This window comes from Gymnogyps californianus, chromosome 4 (genome assembly GCF_018139145.2).
Source record: "Gymnogyps californianus isolate 813 chromosome 4, ASM1813914v2, whole genome shotgun sequence".
Classification (NCBI taxonomy): Eukaryota; Metazoa; Chordata; class Aves; order Accipitriformes; family Cathartidae; genus Gymnogyps; species Gymnogyps californianus.
The window spans coordinates 4,041,309-4,060,393 of record NC_059474.1 but is presented as its reverse complement, the minus strand read 5'-3'; positions in this window follow the sequence as shown (position 1 = coordinate 4,060,393).

Genomic DNA, 19,085 nt, shown 5'->3' with positions numbered 1-19,085 from the left:
GGGGGAGGGGAAGAAAGAATTTTCTTATTTTAGAAATACGCCATACAAGGATGGTGATATATCCTACAGAGATAGGCCATGGATAATCTGCTGTGTTCTCCTCAAGAAGATAAGTCTAGAAGCAGAAAAATCATCCGACTAAAGATAGTTTGGTATCAGAGCAGGGAAGAAGGTGGATTCTTCATCACTATATGCTTTAAAGAAGTGGTTAAACCAGTGTTTGTCAGGGACAGTGAAAACACATTCAATTTGTCCTCAAAACATTGGTTTTCGCTCTGTGACCGGATTCTATAACAAGATCCATATAGCATTTTCCAAATAGGTTTTCAATAGATAGGAGATGCAAGTGGATTCCGAAGGGAATGGGAGCACGGCTTTCAAGCTGAACCAAGACACACAGTATAACATACTTCCCTTTTAATTATGCAGTGCTTGTGCCAACTCTGAATGCCTCATCGAGCAAATACTGCACGGAAAGCTTCTCTCATCTAGTTTATTATAGCTGTATGGCAGCTTGGTGGATGTCACATCTTAAGAGCAAGAACTGAGGCATTTACAAACGGATGACTGTAAGCATAAGTTTGTCAATTTGAAATTAAAGCCAAAGGTGTGAAGGTTGTTTTCAAAACCAATATGTGATTTCTCTTCATCACATGATCAGGAAGGAAGATCTGCCCGCTGATAAAAAGGGATATATTTAAGAGTTTAAGGAACTTGCTTACTCTTATTATAACAAATCTGTTGGTTACTCAACAAGCTAGCAGGACTATTGCATAGTGATTAATGAATAAAAGTAAATCATTGTCTCCACCCACAAACATCATAGCTGGGTAGGACAATACATGTGGATGTCATTCAAACTTACTGTTTCATTTATTTAAGTACTTATTCATGATTCATAATGATTAAGGAAAAAAAGTAATTGCAATCAGGAAAGCTCAAGCTATGAACTGATTAGCAGCCTCCTTTATTCCCTTCCTTCTTTCCTCCCTCTCCCTTTTGTATGGCAAAAGGCAATGGAAAATGAATCCCACTAAGCCAGCATTAAGAGGTGCTATGTGCATAATTAATGGCAGTTGTTTATTTTGTCACACTAATAAGTCAGAGGGCAGAGAAACATCTCCAGGATACTAGAGATCAGGAGGAGAAAGGGTGCAAAGGTTAATAAAGTACAGTCCCTATGTTGTTTGCCTCATATATTACCAAAATAGTAGGAGAGCAGTTTTCCAGCCATCTAACTTTGAAACTGTCCTTACAGAGCAAAACCTCTACTTCCTGTTTAATGGTGCTCTTCAATACATTATTTATGTCCTCTTAAGGACTCATTGTGTGTAATGATGAGGTAACCACTGCTGCCAATAGCTGCTGCTGGCTTGGGGTGCAGGATACCCTCGTGGTGACTGCTTCACTCTCACACTGACCTTGAGCTGAAAGATGACACAAACGATGGATGGAAGTCGGACAAGAGAAATATGCAAAATTTCAGAGGAAAATATCAGAAAACTTCATCGTTTTTCCATTTTTAGATACCACCAACTGCGAAGTGCTGTGTTCTTTACACTGTATGCTAACAGGTGAGCACCAAACCCAATGCCATAGGGTAAACTGTGTCTTACTAAGCCTCTTGGAAAGTAGCGCTTCGACTGTGATGCAACTAAGTTTATTTGAATCAGTCAACTTCTTGAACTGTCTGGGCAAACGTTCACTCTTGAGACAGTCAATTTGTAACAGTTTTCAGTGATACACAATAAAATTACCCCCAAAACCTGAACTCAAGCTATGGGTAAACAACCACCTGTAGCTGTTTTACCATGAGTTGTAGACCGTTCTCTCAACAACAGTCATTGCCTGTAAACTCACCCTGGTTGGAGGAGACCTCAGGACATCTCTAGCCCAACCTCCTCCTCAGAGCAAGGTCAGCTGAGAGGTCAGACCAGATCGCTCAAGGCTTTGTCCATTCAGCTCTTCAAGGACAGTGTGTACCCATATTCAGGCTCTATATCTGTTGCACGTATGAAATAAAATGTGTTCATTTAAATTAAGATGTTTTCAGTTAACTTGTTTTACTTTGTATTTGCAATGGGAGAAGAACATGCAAAAGACAAGTGAGTGTAGTTTAGCTGATAAATGGCACTGCATTAATGACAGTAACATCAATGATTGCAATATTTCTAGAGGGACCTACCTGTACAAACAATATTTAACTGAAGAGACTGTTTACCCAGCTTACAGTTTCTAGATGCTACTGGAAAAATAGGAAATGAACACTACAACAATTGAAGTAAATAATCAAGCATCCTATGGGCTAGAATCAGGTTCTTACACAGTAGCTTTTATAAATTTAGTTCTGTCTTACTTTAAGTACGGTTCCAGAGTAGCTTTAATTTTTAACACTACATATTTAGTACAAAATAGATTATACTGGTGACAGCAGTCCCTTTTTGCAGGGAGGTGGTCTCATAACTATTGAATGCACCAAAATATAACTCTACTACTTAGCTACGTGTACAGGAGTAGCTACCATGTGGACATGGAGAGACGATGTATCTGAAAGAAGAGCTGGTTAGCAGTGTATTTCTATAGTGTGTACATTTTAAGGCAAGGTAGGTCTCTCTAAAGAAAGAAAACACAGTATTACCCAGGGCTGTTTGGGACATTTCTAAGAAATTGCTTTTTCTTTGATAAAATGCAGTTTCATCAAAACTTTTCTTTTTTTTTTCTTGAAGCAAACTAGATAACAGTTTTCTCAGAAAAGACATTTGGGTGCAGGCAGAATTTCTTGTCAAACTGAAGAAGAATGGGGATAAGGGGCACAGAGACACCGTCAGCTATTCCAAAGAGCCATTAGTTCAGTGGAAAAGAGATACCAGGCACTGCCTCTTGTATTCATAATACAAGTAGGTAAATTTGTGTGGTCTAGGCGCTATAAAGTAACAACATGCGACACCACTTGGTTTCCTCTGTCTACATTTTTTGTTTGTACCAGTTTGTAAAGAGAGTTCAAGTGGAACCTAAGCTCCACCATCTCCCCTTGAGATAATGTATGAACCACTCAGGTGCTGATATCATGAAATCTTTTGGAAGTCTCTTGGATTTTACTTTACTTAAAATTGAGTGAATGTTTGTTAGAACATATTAGGACGTGTCTTTCAGTCTGTTCCTTTCCAATCTTCTAATTGGCAGACTTACCTGGGAGATAAGTCTGTCTGTCTGTCTGGTCTTTCTTTCTCTCTTTCTTTCTCTCTTTCTTTCTTTCTTTCTTTCTTTCTTTCTTTCTTTCTTTCTTTCTCTCTTTCTTTCTTCTTTCTTTCCTTCCTTCCTTCCTTCTTTCTTTCTTTCCTTCTCTCTTTCTCTTTCTTTCTCTTTCTTTCTTTCTTTTCTTTCTTTTCTTTCCTTCCTTCCTTTCTCCCTCCCTCCCTCCCTTCTCTCTCTCTCTCTCTTTTTCTTTCTTTCTCTCTTTCTCTCTCATTTTTCACAATTAATGTTGTTTCGAAGTTCATCTCTATACACACAGGTACCATTCTTCAAATCGCATGCATTTTTGCAAAGATAGAAAAACTGCTTCCTGCCTTGCTCTGATATTAACTGGCTGGTACCTCAGTTTTGATCCCATTGTTGCTCTCTGCACATCAATCTTGTTTAGTCAATAGGATTTGCCTGCCTGAAGGAATGCGTGATCAACTGCATAGAGAAGCATAAAATAGATTTTTGTGCTTCAGATCCTTAAAATGTTTTTGTTGGGAAATAATTCCCAGAGCTGTATTTGGCTAATATTTCTTTTCCTTCACTGAACTTTTTTCTTACACTTTTTGCTTGCTGAACGATATGAACTTTAGGCTCATTTATCGAGTCTTTTGGTCTAAATTTTAACTTTCCTTCTATTTTCTGAGTTTGCTGTATTTTAACATTTATTTTGACATCTTTATTTTAACATTTTGGCATGATGCATTCTCTCGCAGGAAGTTTCTATAGAGTAAAGTTAATTCACCAGTCATTGATTCAGGTAGGTTATTCTAAAACAAGCCAGCACAGAAACATAACATTGCACATTGAAGCGATCTGGCAATATTCCAAAAAACTTAAGAGTAGTGGAATATGGTAATAAGGTATAATAGCTAATAGTGCAAAATTTTGTTAGCATGCTCTGCCAGTGATGTACCTCTACATGTGCTAGGTATGATACGTCTGCACATGTGTTACATCTGTTGCAAATGGCATGAAATTCTCTAGGATATAGTAGGCAAATTGGAGAACCCGCAGTGTAAAAACCAGAGAGGTCTTTAATGAGTATGAAATATATTCAATAACCTGGCCAGAGGGGATGCTTCCTCCAAATGTCCTTATCTGCCATTTGGCTGGCATTCTTTCCGTTGGTTATGTCCCTTCTTAGTGATACCTACCTCTAAGTTTGAATGTTATTGACAGTTATTTTTGAAAATGGTTAAGCTCTTGAACCGAGTTTTTGTAGGAATAGGTTGCACATGTTAATTATAAAAAAATTCTCAAAAATTTACTTCTTTCAATTTGTCTTTTAGACAGTGGCTAACCCCATAATGGGTGCTGCAAGAGAGGGGAAACTGAGCTTTTCAATGCATATGTTTGTGTTGCTTATTTTAATGTTACCCTCACATCTTTTTTTCTGAATCCTTTCTTTTTCCAATAAATTACTTCTGAAGGGGGATGACCACAATTGGTCACAACGTTCAAGGTGACTGCACACCATTGACTTAGGCCATGGCATTATAATACTTCCAGCCTTAAACCTTAACCCTGTCTTAATACATCTTGACGTTTTGTTTGCTTCTTGATCACTGCTGTGCACTGAGCAGATGTTTTCATGGAGTTGTCTACAGTGACAGCAAGATCTTTTTCTTGAATGATTACAGTTAATTTATAACTCAGCTATGTGTATGAGCAGTTGAATTGTCCTTTCCAGCGTGTATCACCTTGAATTTATCTGCAGTGAATTTCATCTGTCATGAATGTTGTGCAGACAGTTTAGTCTGGCCATCTAGAATTCTCCAAAGTCTTATTTAGTCTTGGCTGATCTAATTTATGTCACATAAAATACACTTTTCCTGGCAAAAAAAAAATATGTTTTGCTGCTAAAGGCCTTGTTCCAGATTATTAACAATATTTATTGCTATTTGTCTCAGCTACTGCCTGGACTATGCAAGATATTTTCGAAGTCAAAAAGAAAGCAAGAGCTATCCTCCAAGGAGCTCGGCTATTAAACACAGTTTTCAGGCAAGGGATCCACAACATAACTGGAATATTCAGGATGATTATTAGCGACACCTTGTTAAAAAAAAAAAAAAGGCAAGCTATAATTTTTAATACCTTTTGGGAGAAAACCCAACTGTTCCCAGATACACTTCAGGCTACTCAGTGTACATAGCTAGTATCCCCGTAGGCGACATTACAGAGTTTCATTCCTGTTGTGGATTCTTGTGACAATCGTCCTTCTGTGATGAAATGTGACTATCAAGTCTGATCCTTTTTTTTCTTTTTGCCAGTTTTTGACTCCAGGCAGAACTTTACCCCATGATAGATTAGTTTCTTAAGCAGCTTTTTGTAAAGAATGCTGTTAAAAGCATTTTAATAAATAATGTTAACTGCATCTCCTCTAACCACTATTTTAACAAGATCCTCAGGCTCAGATTCAGCAGTCAATCCATATTTAGCAGAACACTTCATCACAAGCTGAAAACTAAACACATGCCATAGCGCTTTGCTGAAGAGAGTTGGGCTTAAGCATGTTTTCAGCTTTGCTGAACGAGTGACTTACAGAGTAGATTAAGCAGAAGCTGAGCAGAGACTTTCACCTTCAAAGTACTCTTTATATTGTTATTTTAATCTCTCAGCCTTCGTCTTTTTTTTGTTTTTCATCACAGCCACCTCCTATGTATGTAGTACATTGATTGTAATCCTCCTGGGACATTGACTGCTTTGCTTTGCTTTGCTACCTGCCTACCTGACACCTAGTTCAAGAAAACACCTGTCCCCACTTGGGTTTTCTAGATGAAACGTTGTAGATATCTATAGTACTACTGCTAGTAACCTAGTAGCTAGTAGCCTTTCCAGTAATTTGGAAAGGCAGAGAACCCACTTGTGTGCTTGATTCCTATTTGTAAGTGTAATATCTTCATGGAACTGAGATTGCCACATTCTACCCTTGTATAGCCTCGGTGGAGAAGTGGCTATCCATTTTGCCTGAAAGCAAGATGAAAAGTGTTCATTCTTCTGAAGCTAATTCCCAGTGAGAGAAAGTTTCGATATGTCACTTGTGCCTGCAGAAGTCTAACAGTCACAGTAGCCCACAGATCACCCAAATAGCTTTCAGATGTAGTTCTGTTTCTTCCTTCTTTCCCCAATTTATGCCATACCAATATTCTGCAAATTATTTCAATGTCTGGCAACACAGAAGATTGATGTGGATCAGGATTCTCAATTTCCCCCATCACCAGCTTGGCAACGGTAGCCAAACAGAAGAGCCTTTTACAGCACTGAATGAAGAATAAATCTATAAAAATTTAATTAACCTCTGCAGAGCTTATTGAATCCTAACTGAGTTTAATCACAGTTTTTGTAAGTTAGGAAATGCTTGGCATATTTTTGACTCTTGTACAATAGTTTGAATTGGCTCTATATACAAACCAAATTTGTAAAATGAAATTAATAGATGCTGTTATTAGGATTTACTGGTGTAGGAATTGCCACCTACATGTACAAGCAAAAAAAAAATTCTGCTATAATTACAGCTTTTATTTATTGTCCTAAAATACAGATAACTAAAAAAGAAAAACAAAATAAAAAAAGGTGACATAAATCAATGCATGGAAACAAAATAGTAACATACTTTATTTTCTACTGACTGGGCTTAACATGGCTTGTGCTTTTTTAGTCCCATAGATGTCATTGTGAGTTATATCAGTTCATGCTGAAAGAGTGGGTTGAAAATGAGTTGGTCTGGATTGATCCATCCCCCTCCTCTGTTTCAAGAGGATTAAGTTAAAAACTTTTACTCCAAACTAAAGACCTATCAAAGCTACCTTTGTTATTTATAGTTGCTTAAGGCTGTCACATCTCCATCTCAAGGTCATTGACTAAGACTCCATTGAGCAAGGTAGTGTGTACAAAGTGGGGTGGGGGAGAAGATGCTTTGGCATTGAGAGACTGGCTTTGAGAATTAAAGGAGACAATTGAGTCAGAGGGAAGTATGAGGAAGGAATGAAACAGTGCTGGTCAGCCTGGCAGAGTAGGCAGCATGGCTCTGCTGAGCTGCTGGAAAGGAGTCAGGAGGCAACTCCTTGCTGTGCGGACAGACACAGATAGGCGTAGATAGGCAAAACTTTCTTTTCTACGTGCGTTCTGTCCCCTTCACCCAAGCTGTAAGTGAAATACAACTACTTCTGATGCATTGGTGCCTCTTTTTAACAAAGTGGAAAGAAGTTCTTGGACCTGCTTTTCTTTCTTTACAATTAAATCCTTGTCCAAGTGTTTTTCTCCTTTTCTAGGAGCCCACAGGAAGAATCCTAGCCTGCCCCACATTGCTGACATAAGACCTTAAAGTCAGACGGCAAAGTCTCATGCTTTAAAGAAGTCTCACGAAGAAGCCACATGTGACAATCAAAGAACCATAGGTTTAAAAGGGATCTCAGGTGAATGCTTAGTCCGTTGTCCTCTCTTGGTACCAGCCAAAAACCTGGCTTTCTGCAAGAAGAAGGATTTCCATAGAATGACCATAGAATAGCAGTGCAAGAGCCAGAGAGGGAATCAGTCAGTCATTGCGCATTCAGTGTCGTCATCCCAAGGGAAAAAGCAAGGCATTTTTCCATTAAAAAATATTGGGCAACAGAATTGTCCCTCCCCTCCTCAGGGGTTTGAGGGAGCAAAGTATTTATACTTTTGGAGATGGTCTGAGGAGACCAACCCCTGAATAAAAATCTGGCCCTGAGGCTTTCATACACAGTTTCTGGATCTGATACCCACCTTTCTTTCTGGTTTTCTCTTTTATGATGTATTTACCTCTTTATCATTTTGCTTTTCTGCAGACATTTTAGCTTCTCTTCCTGATTTCTTTGAGTAGGATTTTAAGAGTAAAATACGAATATATGAAAGCTGTCATTTTTTCCCCATTTTCACCATTAAAAAGACTACACATTTTGTCTTTTTAAATGAACTCCACTTTTTGACTAAGACAGATTCATCATAGATTTTCTATTTGTTTAAAGAAAAAATAAGACATATTTGTTTTCCATTCATGAAGTCACTTGTTATCTTCAAGACTTAGGATGTAGGCTCAGAATATCTAAAAGACAATGTAAATCTCCAGAGTAAATATCATGGCCAAAAAGTTCATTTCTTTGCCACAGTATGACTTTCTTCAGTATAGTAAAAGGTCAGATGTGCAGTAAATTCACTGAGACCAGGACACTATCCTTATAAATCTTACCATCTTCATGTCAAAGTGCCAGATACTTGCTTTTTTTTTTTCCTATTTTTCCACCCCTCCATAAAAATGTATCTATTTACTAAAAGACACACAGCCTCCACGTACCCTAATTAATAACATTCTAAAAAATAAAAACAGAACCGACCCCACAACCCTTTGAAAGAGAGGCACTTCACTGCATATGTTTGTCTTGCTACAGAGACAGGAGAAGAACAAATGTGACAAATGATATTATGTTGCTCAGTGTGGTATTCGAAAATGTTCAGATGTTATGGAGGTGATCTCAGCATCTAAATAAAAGACTCCAAAATAGAAGAAAAGTGATCTTGGACTAGTCCAAAATTTCAAGTCTACTTGTGAAACACAGATAACATTTTTTCCCCATTCTAACTTCAAAATACTTATATCAAGAGCTGCTGTTCACATCATGCAGTGTTTCTCTTCTCTGTCTAATCGGAAATGGAAGATTTTCAATGCTGAAATATCTTATTTCAGATCATCAGCTGGCAAAAATCATCCAGTCTCCATTACCTATTTGCACCAGCTGAGGTTCTGACCACAGATGTTTTCCTGCCAGTGAGTAGGAAATGAGCATTCATGTGCAGCAATAAGAATAACCTGAAAGCTAGAGAGCCCTCTATAAACTATTCATGACCTGAACAAAAGAAATGCTATATGTTCCTGTTTGCAGAAGCTCTTAACTTTTGGACAGCTCTATAACATGGGGAAGAGGGAAGCAGGACCGTCCACACTTGCAGTACTGCGTTACTCGTGATTAGGGAAAACAGATTAAATATGGCTCAGAGCTTTTAGTGACTCATTTTTCATTCCATATGTGCAGTCATGTGCTTTAGTTACCGTTAGTCTGGCTAGAAAGGATGAAGAGATAGGAGAAACCTAAGCTAATGTTTGAAAACCCTTTAATGTAAAATAAGCTAAAACAGTGTTTTCTGTAATTGGAGGACAACTAATGTTATATATCATAGTTTGGGATCTAGGAGCAAATGCTGGACCTGTTATGGAGCTGGAGATCTTTGTTTTGCAATGACAAAATTCCTCTACTTCCTTATAGACTCTGTGTTATAAGATACTTGATTTTCAACTTGCACAGAAACACTCTTGTTCATTCTGCATCCAAGTGAGAGCACCCTAATCTCAGGCAAGAAAAATTCCGCCTTTAGGCAAAATGGAGAAAAAGCCCCAGAAGCTTTACAAGGTTATGTTTAAAATAATATAGTGGCTGCTTGAAGCCATTCAGAGATTTTGAAAGTTGGAAGGAACTCAGGGAGACAAATAGACTAAAGGGTACAGTGCAGGTGAGGAAGGCATGCAAATGCAATTGATCACCTGCTTATGAAGTTTATTACATGAATATCAACACCAGGTGGGTTTTTAAATGAGACATGCATATATTCCTCAGCCTTTCCAGCAAAACATCATCAACCTTCACAGTAGTTTAGTGCTGGATGCAAGTGCATTAGAATACAGGATCCTGGCACTTCTCAGTATATCAAATATATATACTCACATTTTGCAGTAATGGTCATTACCCTGGGCTATAGGACAAATAGGTTTCAATGGGTCTTTTAAAATTCCATTTTAAATACTGCCAGGAAATGACGAATGTGCTATCTAGTTGCAGGGAGAGCTTGGGAAAGGAAAATGTATTACCCAAATGTTCATTTAGCTCAGAAAGGGCACTGAATACTCCTAACACTTGTGAGCAATACCATGAGATTAGCTCACTACAGGCTGTCAAGGACTTGTCAATTTATAATGCTTAATTATATATATCTTATGTTTTAATTACACCTCATTAGTAGCTTTGGTTGTTCTATTGTCAAGGCATTTTAATGATTCCCATTTCCAGATAAACCATAACCAAATAAAAACTACCTATTAAGACGATTATCTTTGCTAGTAGAAAACAATTTAGCCCAAATTATTTTTTTAAAGGGCTGCTAATTATTTATTCTTTTCTGCTTACTTTAACAGGGCTTTTTTTGCTGAGAGTAAACATATTTTCTATCCTGGCTCTTAGCCAAAGAAAGGAAAAAGCTGGAGGGTAAAAGGAGAGAGAACCTTGGTCATCGATCTGTAGCCTTCATGAGCATAAAGGCATAATAGTTTATCTATCACTTTGTTCTGCATTCCCCAGGTAGGAAAAATGGCCATTACTGAGAACAAGGATTGCCGTACCTGGTGATACGTATCAAGTATAACCATTGCTGTCAGTTGGCTCTCAGTACTTAGAACAGGTTTCCTTTCTAAGCCGAATTTGATTTCATTTTCCGTATGCTGGAAATTTTCCCAATTTCCTTTTGTTACTCAAAGCACTGTAAGTCAGGATCCATAGGTTGCCTTCTATTGCTTCTTAGTCACTTTTTATGGAGAAAGGCACTTTTATTATTAGATGCTTTATTTAGGAATTAAGTGTTTAGTCTTCATTCCACATGTAAGTGATGGAGAGAGGCAGATACTTAGCTTGGATGCTCTGCCCTTTGGAGTCCCCATGGGCCATAAACTATGCATTAGTACGTAAGTTAAGAGGAGTAAATTTCTCTTTTATAAGGGCTTATCAAAAAGTCCCATTTAAGATCAAGTTCTTGCTAAGCTAAGTATGGTATAAACACACAGGAAGAGATGGGCCTTGCCTACCCAAAGAAGAAACAGAAGTACAGAAATCTGAAACGCCATTGCTAGTTTCTGACCAAACCTTTCGCCTGGATCTTAAGACTGTCCTCTTCCTGCCCCCCCTTGGCTTTTCTTTACAAGTCATTGTAGGGAAAACAAGAATAGAGTTGATAAGGATACCCGTTGGCACCAAGAGGAGACTCCAAATCCTGCTCTGTGACCTCTAGAAACAAACTGTCTTAGTAGAAAAGTAAAACAAAATTTCCATCAAAAAAGTAGGAAAATATTAATCAGCACTCTCTGTTTATATTATGGTGGTCCTTTAGATGTATTAGGCCCTATGCAAATGCAGAGAGTCAGATCAAGTCCTCAGATAGTGGAAGTTATTGTAGCTTTCAATGGTTCTTGGGTTTCTACTTCACAGGAATTACACTGGTTGACATCAGGTGTAAATGTGATCCTTTTTCTAGCTGGCATTCTCGTCAGGAAGTACCTCATACCTGTTCAAATGCTACTGAGGGCCTAAAATAGATGCACTGAAGTCACATCTGTTCTGCACGCAGAAAGGATGGGGTGGAAACTTCAAGGCAATGTGAATAAAAAGGGATTTGTCAGTATTGTGGCGGCTATCAGTGGGAATTCTGCCTGTCAGCATAGCATCACAGTCAAAAAAAGCCTCACTGTATGAGAGATGATCATGGGTTTAGCTAACCCAGGTTCTGAGAGAAGAGTCATGAATGAAGAAGTGGAAATGAAGAATGGCGGTGGTTTGGCTGCATCATTTGAGGTTTTGGGAGGCTTTGCTGCATCATTTTTAAAGGTAGTAACGTGCAGCTCCTCTAGTGGACTGGAGCTTTTCCACTGGTAAGATGGTGACTGGGAGCCAACAGTGCTGAGTGACGGGGAGCCAGAAGTTCAAGACTGTGATGGAGAGGAGGGAAAATTTGAAGTTGAAGCCTCAGGTGGGGTCATTGTATGGCTCTTTCGTGGAGTTTAAATATATTGGATATAACTGGGAACTAGGCCATAGCAAGCATAAGGTGGGACAGAAGAAAGACTAGTGCTTGAAGTTTATTTTAATTGTATCCTCCCTGCTTACTTCTGTGGCAGAATTTTGGAGATGAAGAAATAAGCTCAGTCTCTATAGAGATGTTGAGAGACCCAACTGAGTGGGGCTAGTAGAAGAGAGAGGGATTTCTATCTCTGTACAAACTGATCCCTATTGCACTATTCCTCTCTTTTGCACACTGTAGAAGCACAGTCAGATCTTTCTCAGGATAAATTCCTTTAATTTAGGCCCCAAAGTCACAGAATTAAGATGCAACTGTGATTTGCAGCCACACTGAGGCATGTTCTTAGTTAAGTTGGCTCCCAGCCTGTTCCCAAGGCCAGACAACATTTTCAGGAGCAGGGATGTGGCACAGGCCATAATTTCTTTTGAGGAAGCCTGTAAATGTTAGTGTGTATGCAGGCTCTCGTCCGTGTGCTCTGGATGCCCTTCAGCTCCCCAGCAACTAGTGATTAACGGGGCCCTAGGCGTAAGGTGTCTCTTCTGAACCCGTGTTACAACAGGGTAGCTCTCGTGTCTCAGGTTTTAGTGTGCCTTTGCTGTCCTCCCCTTAGCTCCTGTAACACCAGGGGTCCAGAGCAAGAGCCTCATTTACCAGGAGGCAAAATATTACGGGATGTGGTAGAGCAGGACAAGCCCTCAGAAAGCTGGAGAGCAGCAGAGAACAGCAGGATAAAACTGGGGGCAGCATGGGTCTGCTTTGCCAACAAGCAGCCACTACTTATGATACAGTCTCCTATTAAATAATGATGACTCACTCTCCAGACAGTAATTTATTTATATGCCTTCTTTAATGTTTTGCAAATCACTGCTTTAAAAAATGCCCAGCTGGAAGACAGGAAGGCTTGGGAGACAGAGAATCAGCTTGATAGAGAATCAGATTAAATAAAAATGACATGGAATTTGACAGCGAGTGCACGTGGTTGGAAATAAAAAACCATAACCATCACCATCCCCAAGCAGAAATGCAGCCTCATTGCTGGGACTGGTTGCTGTAGCTTGAGAGACCAAGTTTTTACTGTATCTAGTGAAACAAAAAATTGAAAAAGATAGAAAGAGGAAAAGAGACGTTGGCTTATATTTAGTGACAGCATTTCTTCCAGTCTGAAACACCAATGAGCTTACATTTTTTCAAGCCAGAAGGGACTACTTTGATATCGTAGTCTGAATTTTGAAAAATATGGCTATGCTTTGTCAGGACAGACCAGTGGAACCAGTAGGAGACAGAAGAAACTTTTAAAGTGTAATTAATGTCGCAGAAATGTGCATTAGCTCACAGACAGAAAATTAGCATATGGACCACAGCGCATGTTGTAGCAGGTGCGACAGTCTGGGTTTGGTATCTGCATTGGCAACAAGGTAAGGCCAAGTGGATGAGACAAGGCTGAAATTCCTGTTTGATTTCTAATTCTGCCACCGAGGATTTCCCATGCCTGTGTGCCTTGATTCCCCTAAGAGTGTGTGGAGGGTAATGCCTTCCTTTGTAAAGCGCATTCAGCTTCGTAGGTATAAACTGCTTTATGAAGGGCCAAAGTGGGGATTTCCAAGGGACTGACTCTGTTTCCGAGGCAATGGGGCTGAGCATCGAACGTACTATTGGTGCTTTTGAAAATCTCCCCTAACTGCAATTCATATTAAAGCACTTCAGCTGATGCCCTCAGTCACTGTCCCAGGCGGTTCCCCCGGTCCCCTCATGCCTATGACTTGCTGGAAGTTACTCCTGTAGCTGTGCAGCCTGGAACAGCTCAGGTCCTCTTGGCATTTTGCTTTGTGATTATTATTAACTTTAATATGTCCTGCTTTTATTGACACTACTTCCATATCTGTCCACCTGCCTTTACCCGTGCCTGGATGCACAAGCCGCAATCTGAGCTGCTCTCACTGTTCAGAGCCGGTGCTTAAAACCCAGACGGGGATTTTATTGTTTGCTGGACAGCAATGAATGCACTGGACAGCAGTGAACTGCATTCACTCTCTTTATAAGCTAAATTACAGTTGCTCCGACAACATGGCCAAGCAACAGGACTGTCTATTGTTCCTCTTTAAAAGGGGTCAGATGCTTCATTGCAGATTGACCTGTAACCAAGGTCATGCCTGCATGGATGGCGCAGACAGTCCCAGACTCCTCTGCCCAAGCTCTTAGCTGGCTGGATATGAGCCAGCTTCTGTCAGGAAACCATAAAGCTCGTAAGTCTTACATGGTTAGTCTTCTCCAGAAGTACTAATGCGCTAATGTGGTTATGCAACATCTGGATGGGAGTGCAATGAGAGAAACTCAGGTCTTGGTGCATGTTGATATGATAATGCTTTCTCCTCAAATGTTCACATGCTGATGCTTCGCTTAGTTTGTGCTTTCCAGAAAGCTACTGAAAAAGTCTGAACCCCTGTATTTTATCTGCCCTCCCAGCCACTGACATTGAGATCCCTGTTACCTTGGTTCACATTCTCTGCACATACGTTTTTTTAGGGGTATCCTGAGCTCATCTGAAGATTCGGAGGTCCTTTGGTTGGAGGCCAAAAGCAAGTGGAAAGAATGACTCATTATCGTCAGAATTCTCTTAATTCCAGGATAATGAAGGAGCATAGAATGGTGTATTTTCATGTTAAATTAGTATTTTCCATGTTGTTTTAGTTATCAGGATGGCACAGTAACAAATCAATTAAAAAACAGTTTTGGATAAATCCAGAGGTGCAAAATCAAATGATGCTCTGGATTTTGTGCTGCAGCCTGTTCTCAGGTGACCTGCTTGTCCATGGGTGAATGGTTGTCCTAGGTGGAAATCTCATTGCCTATCTTCAGGCTTTGCAAAATTTGTCACTTTATCTTATGAAGGCATGTGTTTTTAAGGACAAAAAGGATGCAGCTCTGGAGTTACCTAATGCTCTCCATTGGCTATAGAAGGGGCTCAGGTACTTGGCCTTCACTAAACATCTAACTTCAATATCTATGAAGTGACTTTCAGCTTTAGACTTCAGCAGGCATTGGTAACATTAGCTACTGGACACAGATGTGACGTGGGGCTCTGATGTGCCACTTGAATTCAGAGACTTTTACCATTAATATTTATTTAAGCACTGTTGTTTGAAAAGATAATTAACCACAAAATTAGGAGGAAAACACACGATAGCCAATGATCTTCGCACATCAGTTCTTTGCTCCTGTGACTCTAACCTTGTTGTTATTTGTGCTGAGCTTTTGCTGTGAACTTCAATGACAGAGAAGCATTCACAGCGGTAACTGCTGAGCAAAACCTGTAGCTCCTTTTACACACTGGGATAAGTCAGACCTCCGCCAGGTCTGTGCTTTTTGTATGCAGTGATCTATCCCAGGCCACAGCATAATTCTATTAATGCTGCATTTCTGTTTAATGTGTCCACCAGCAATTCACATCAAACCCGTTCCATCAGTTGGTTGCAAAGTGCTCATCAATAAATCCTAGCCTAGCGGCTGCTTTAAAAAGTAGAAGAACATCTGGATTTGGGGCTCAATTCTATGGTTAAGCCACCACCTAGGGAAGGCAAGGCAGTATGTGGAGGCACAGCCCCATAAGGGAGGGCAGCATGCGCTGTAGCTGATAGCGAGATTCCCCCAGGAGGTCTGGGATAACATAGGTGACAGCGCCCTTGGGAACTGCAAGCATGGATAGAGACGGGGGGGGTGTATGGAGGGGGTGGGTCCTGCCATCTGGCTTTTTGTACAAATACACACATCCAGAACCCGCATGGGATCCAAGTAAATGTGACCTTTCAAGGTGCAATTCAATTGCTCTCATTATGATTATTGCATCGGGTGCTGTTATCCTCAATTTGTCTGCTTTTCTGCTTGTTACTATCTTTTTATTTTTTCCTCACTGTTCTTCTCTTTGGCTAGATGGCTGTTGAGAGCATTCAGTTCCACTTAGTTTTGATTTCAGTGAAACACTTTTTGACGTACCGAAAAAGCTAGGTTGGGGATTTTGTTCTCTGTCTTTTTTCTGAGGTATGTGCATTTGCTCGTATACTGCTGTGTGGACTATATACAGGCTTTGCTCCTCAAGAGAGAGAGGAATACTGTTTTGATCTCCGGACACTTTGCAATGTCATAATCTCTTTGTGCAACACATTCAAAATTTAACAGTAAGAAAAATTAGGATATGTGTAGGACGGACTATACACCACAGCAGCGAGTCCTTGTAATTTTCCGTCTTAAATGTGACCTTCAAGATGACTTAATTTTTCTTTTTCTTTTCCCTTCCCTTTGCTCCAGAATTCATATCGACATTACAGCACTGTTCAATTCCTGCTTGCTGAGCCTGCTTTCATTTGGGCCTGAAGTCAGGATCCTGAATTTAGTGGAATTACCCCTGTGTAGGACCACAGTGAAGAGCGAATTGCAGCTCTTCAGCCTTGGCTCTTTTTCCTAGGCTCCCCTCTGGAAGTTTTCTCAAGAAATGTACACTTGAGGACTCTTTGGTGGGTATCTGCTAATATGTTCATAGTATGTGTCTCAATATTTTGCAGATGTAGATTTAAAAAAATGGCTTTTTGATAAATTAGTTGGTCTCTGGTGTTCTGCCATTGGGATAAGCAGTTTTTAATAAGGCAAAAATTAGAATGTGGAACTGTTGCAATGAACAATGGTAAAGAAAAGACCCGAGTTATAAAAACCACAGCATATCAGCACAGACTGCTCCTGTTGGGAAGGTATTCTTGACCTGATATCTATAATTACTGTAACAATCAGTAGAAACTTACCTTCCCTCATCTCCCTCCAAGCAAATTAAAAGTATTATTTCCATCTACACCTATGCCAGAGCTGGTTTTTTTTTTTTACTTTGATAGATTTTTTTTCCATTCACTGGTCTTGGCCCTGTTTAAATGCAGTCTAATAAAACTCAGAATGGTGGTAGATTCTTCTTTAATTTATCAAAATCCCATCTGGCAAGCTTTAAGCCAGGTCACTTATTTGCTTTCAGTCCCTGCCTTAATCTCCAGCTTCCTCATTATCTACCTGGAGTCTTCTGTGTGCAAAACTAGATTTTAAAAATATGCAATTCCAGCCGGAAGGATTATGCGACTTTTATTACCTGTTCTACCAGTCCAACCCTCATCTTGAGCACAATGACACCACCAGCAACTTAGAAAAGGTCTTTTTCCTGATTTTTTGGTATTCTCAGTTGTTATTTACCCAGAAAGGACAGAAAACACTATGGGAAAACAGAAAAGAAACTCGTTTCCAAGATTTCACAGACCATCTCGTCTTGTTAAAAAAAGTATAAATTGGGTTAACTAGGAAATAAGACACAAGACTCAGCGAGGTATGTTGTTTTGATAATCTGAAGCTATTCGGCATTGTGGGATGTATCTCCCTTAGCCAACCAATGTGTTTTTGGCAAATGGCACATTAGTTGACACCCTGTCAGGAGAAATTATTCTCTGTTCTCTGCTTGACCCACACTGGCTCTTGCAGGCTAGCTGGAAGCATGCTCCAGCTCCTTGCATCCCCAGCATGTGCCAGGTTGCAAATCCCGTGTTTTAGCGGTAAATCACCCTCAGTTGAACCTATTACAGCCGAGGAAAGAACATGTCCATGCTTGTCATACTGACCTGAGCGCGCTCTTAAGGTCAGATGAGCTTAAAGAAGAAAACATTTTATTCTAAGAAAACAAAGTTTTGTTTTTCTGTTAGAATATTTATTGGATATATAACATTTATAACAATGTTAAAGGAAGTACAAATAAAGTGCAATTTTAGATCATATTTTCTTAGCTGCTCCAATACATCAGAAATTTAAAGCCTGCCTGTCCACTTCTCCCTAGTCCCAATCTTCTTTAGTCTTGGAATATATCATGAATCAAAGTGGAATCTCTCTTTCTCACTTGCATGTCATTTTAATTTCCTTTTTCTACCAAACAAGAATGTAATATCATATGCTTAATATCTTTATTGAACAGGAGTGGCTAGAACTGTATGCACAGCTTCAGATGAGAAAAGACTGCTGCTTTGGAAAGCACAATTAATACTTCCTGATATCTATTTGCAGCATTCAACCTGATACCCCCTAGAATCACATTTGTCTTTTCCATGGCCATACCATGTTGGTGGCTCACAGCCATGCTCTGATTGGCTAATATACCACGTTGTATTTTCCTGTCAGCTGTTTGCACTGTAAAGCTTGAAGCTTTACTAAATTAATTGTTCCTAGTCTCCAAGTGTGTGACCTTATAACTTCAAAGTATTAAATTTCATCCCATTTCTGTTATTTCACTTCACGTTCAATTATTTCAGTAGATTGCACTCCTCTGTCACTGATGTCTCCCAGTTTTTGTCATCAGTTTAATTAGCATACTCCTCATTTTGCCAAGTTTATTAGTGAAAGCATTAAACAAGATCATTGCCAGCACCCAATACTTGAAAGTCTCCTCAGAAAACCTCTTTCCTTCTCCTTCAGCACAGTCCACTGACATCCTCTAATTGCCTCTCATCCTCTTACTTACCTTGTAGGTACTGTTCTTCCCTTGTTCTTCCACTGAACTAAGCACTTTTTTTGGAATATCTTATTAAAAATTTCACTTATATTTAAATGAGCTAATCTAACATCTAAATCAGCGGTTTCCAGAGGATGAATGTATGTGACAACAAAGAACTCTTTTTAATATCAGTGACAAAGGAGAAAATGCTTTTCCCTTTATGATATCAAGGTTCATAACTAATGACATATGCCATGCAGTGCTCTATCCCCTTGGAAAGATGACATATGCTTTGAGTATGAGGTTGGACTACATAAATCCCTGAGGTCTTCTTCAAAAGGAACTTTTTCCATGATAAAAAAATCAGACTTGAGAGACAAGGATAGGAAGACAGCTCCACTGCTTGGCTATGAGAACAGGCTTCCCAGACGGGCTGCACAGTCTCCAGCCCTTGTCTAGGCTGGACAAAGCCTGGTGT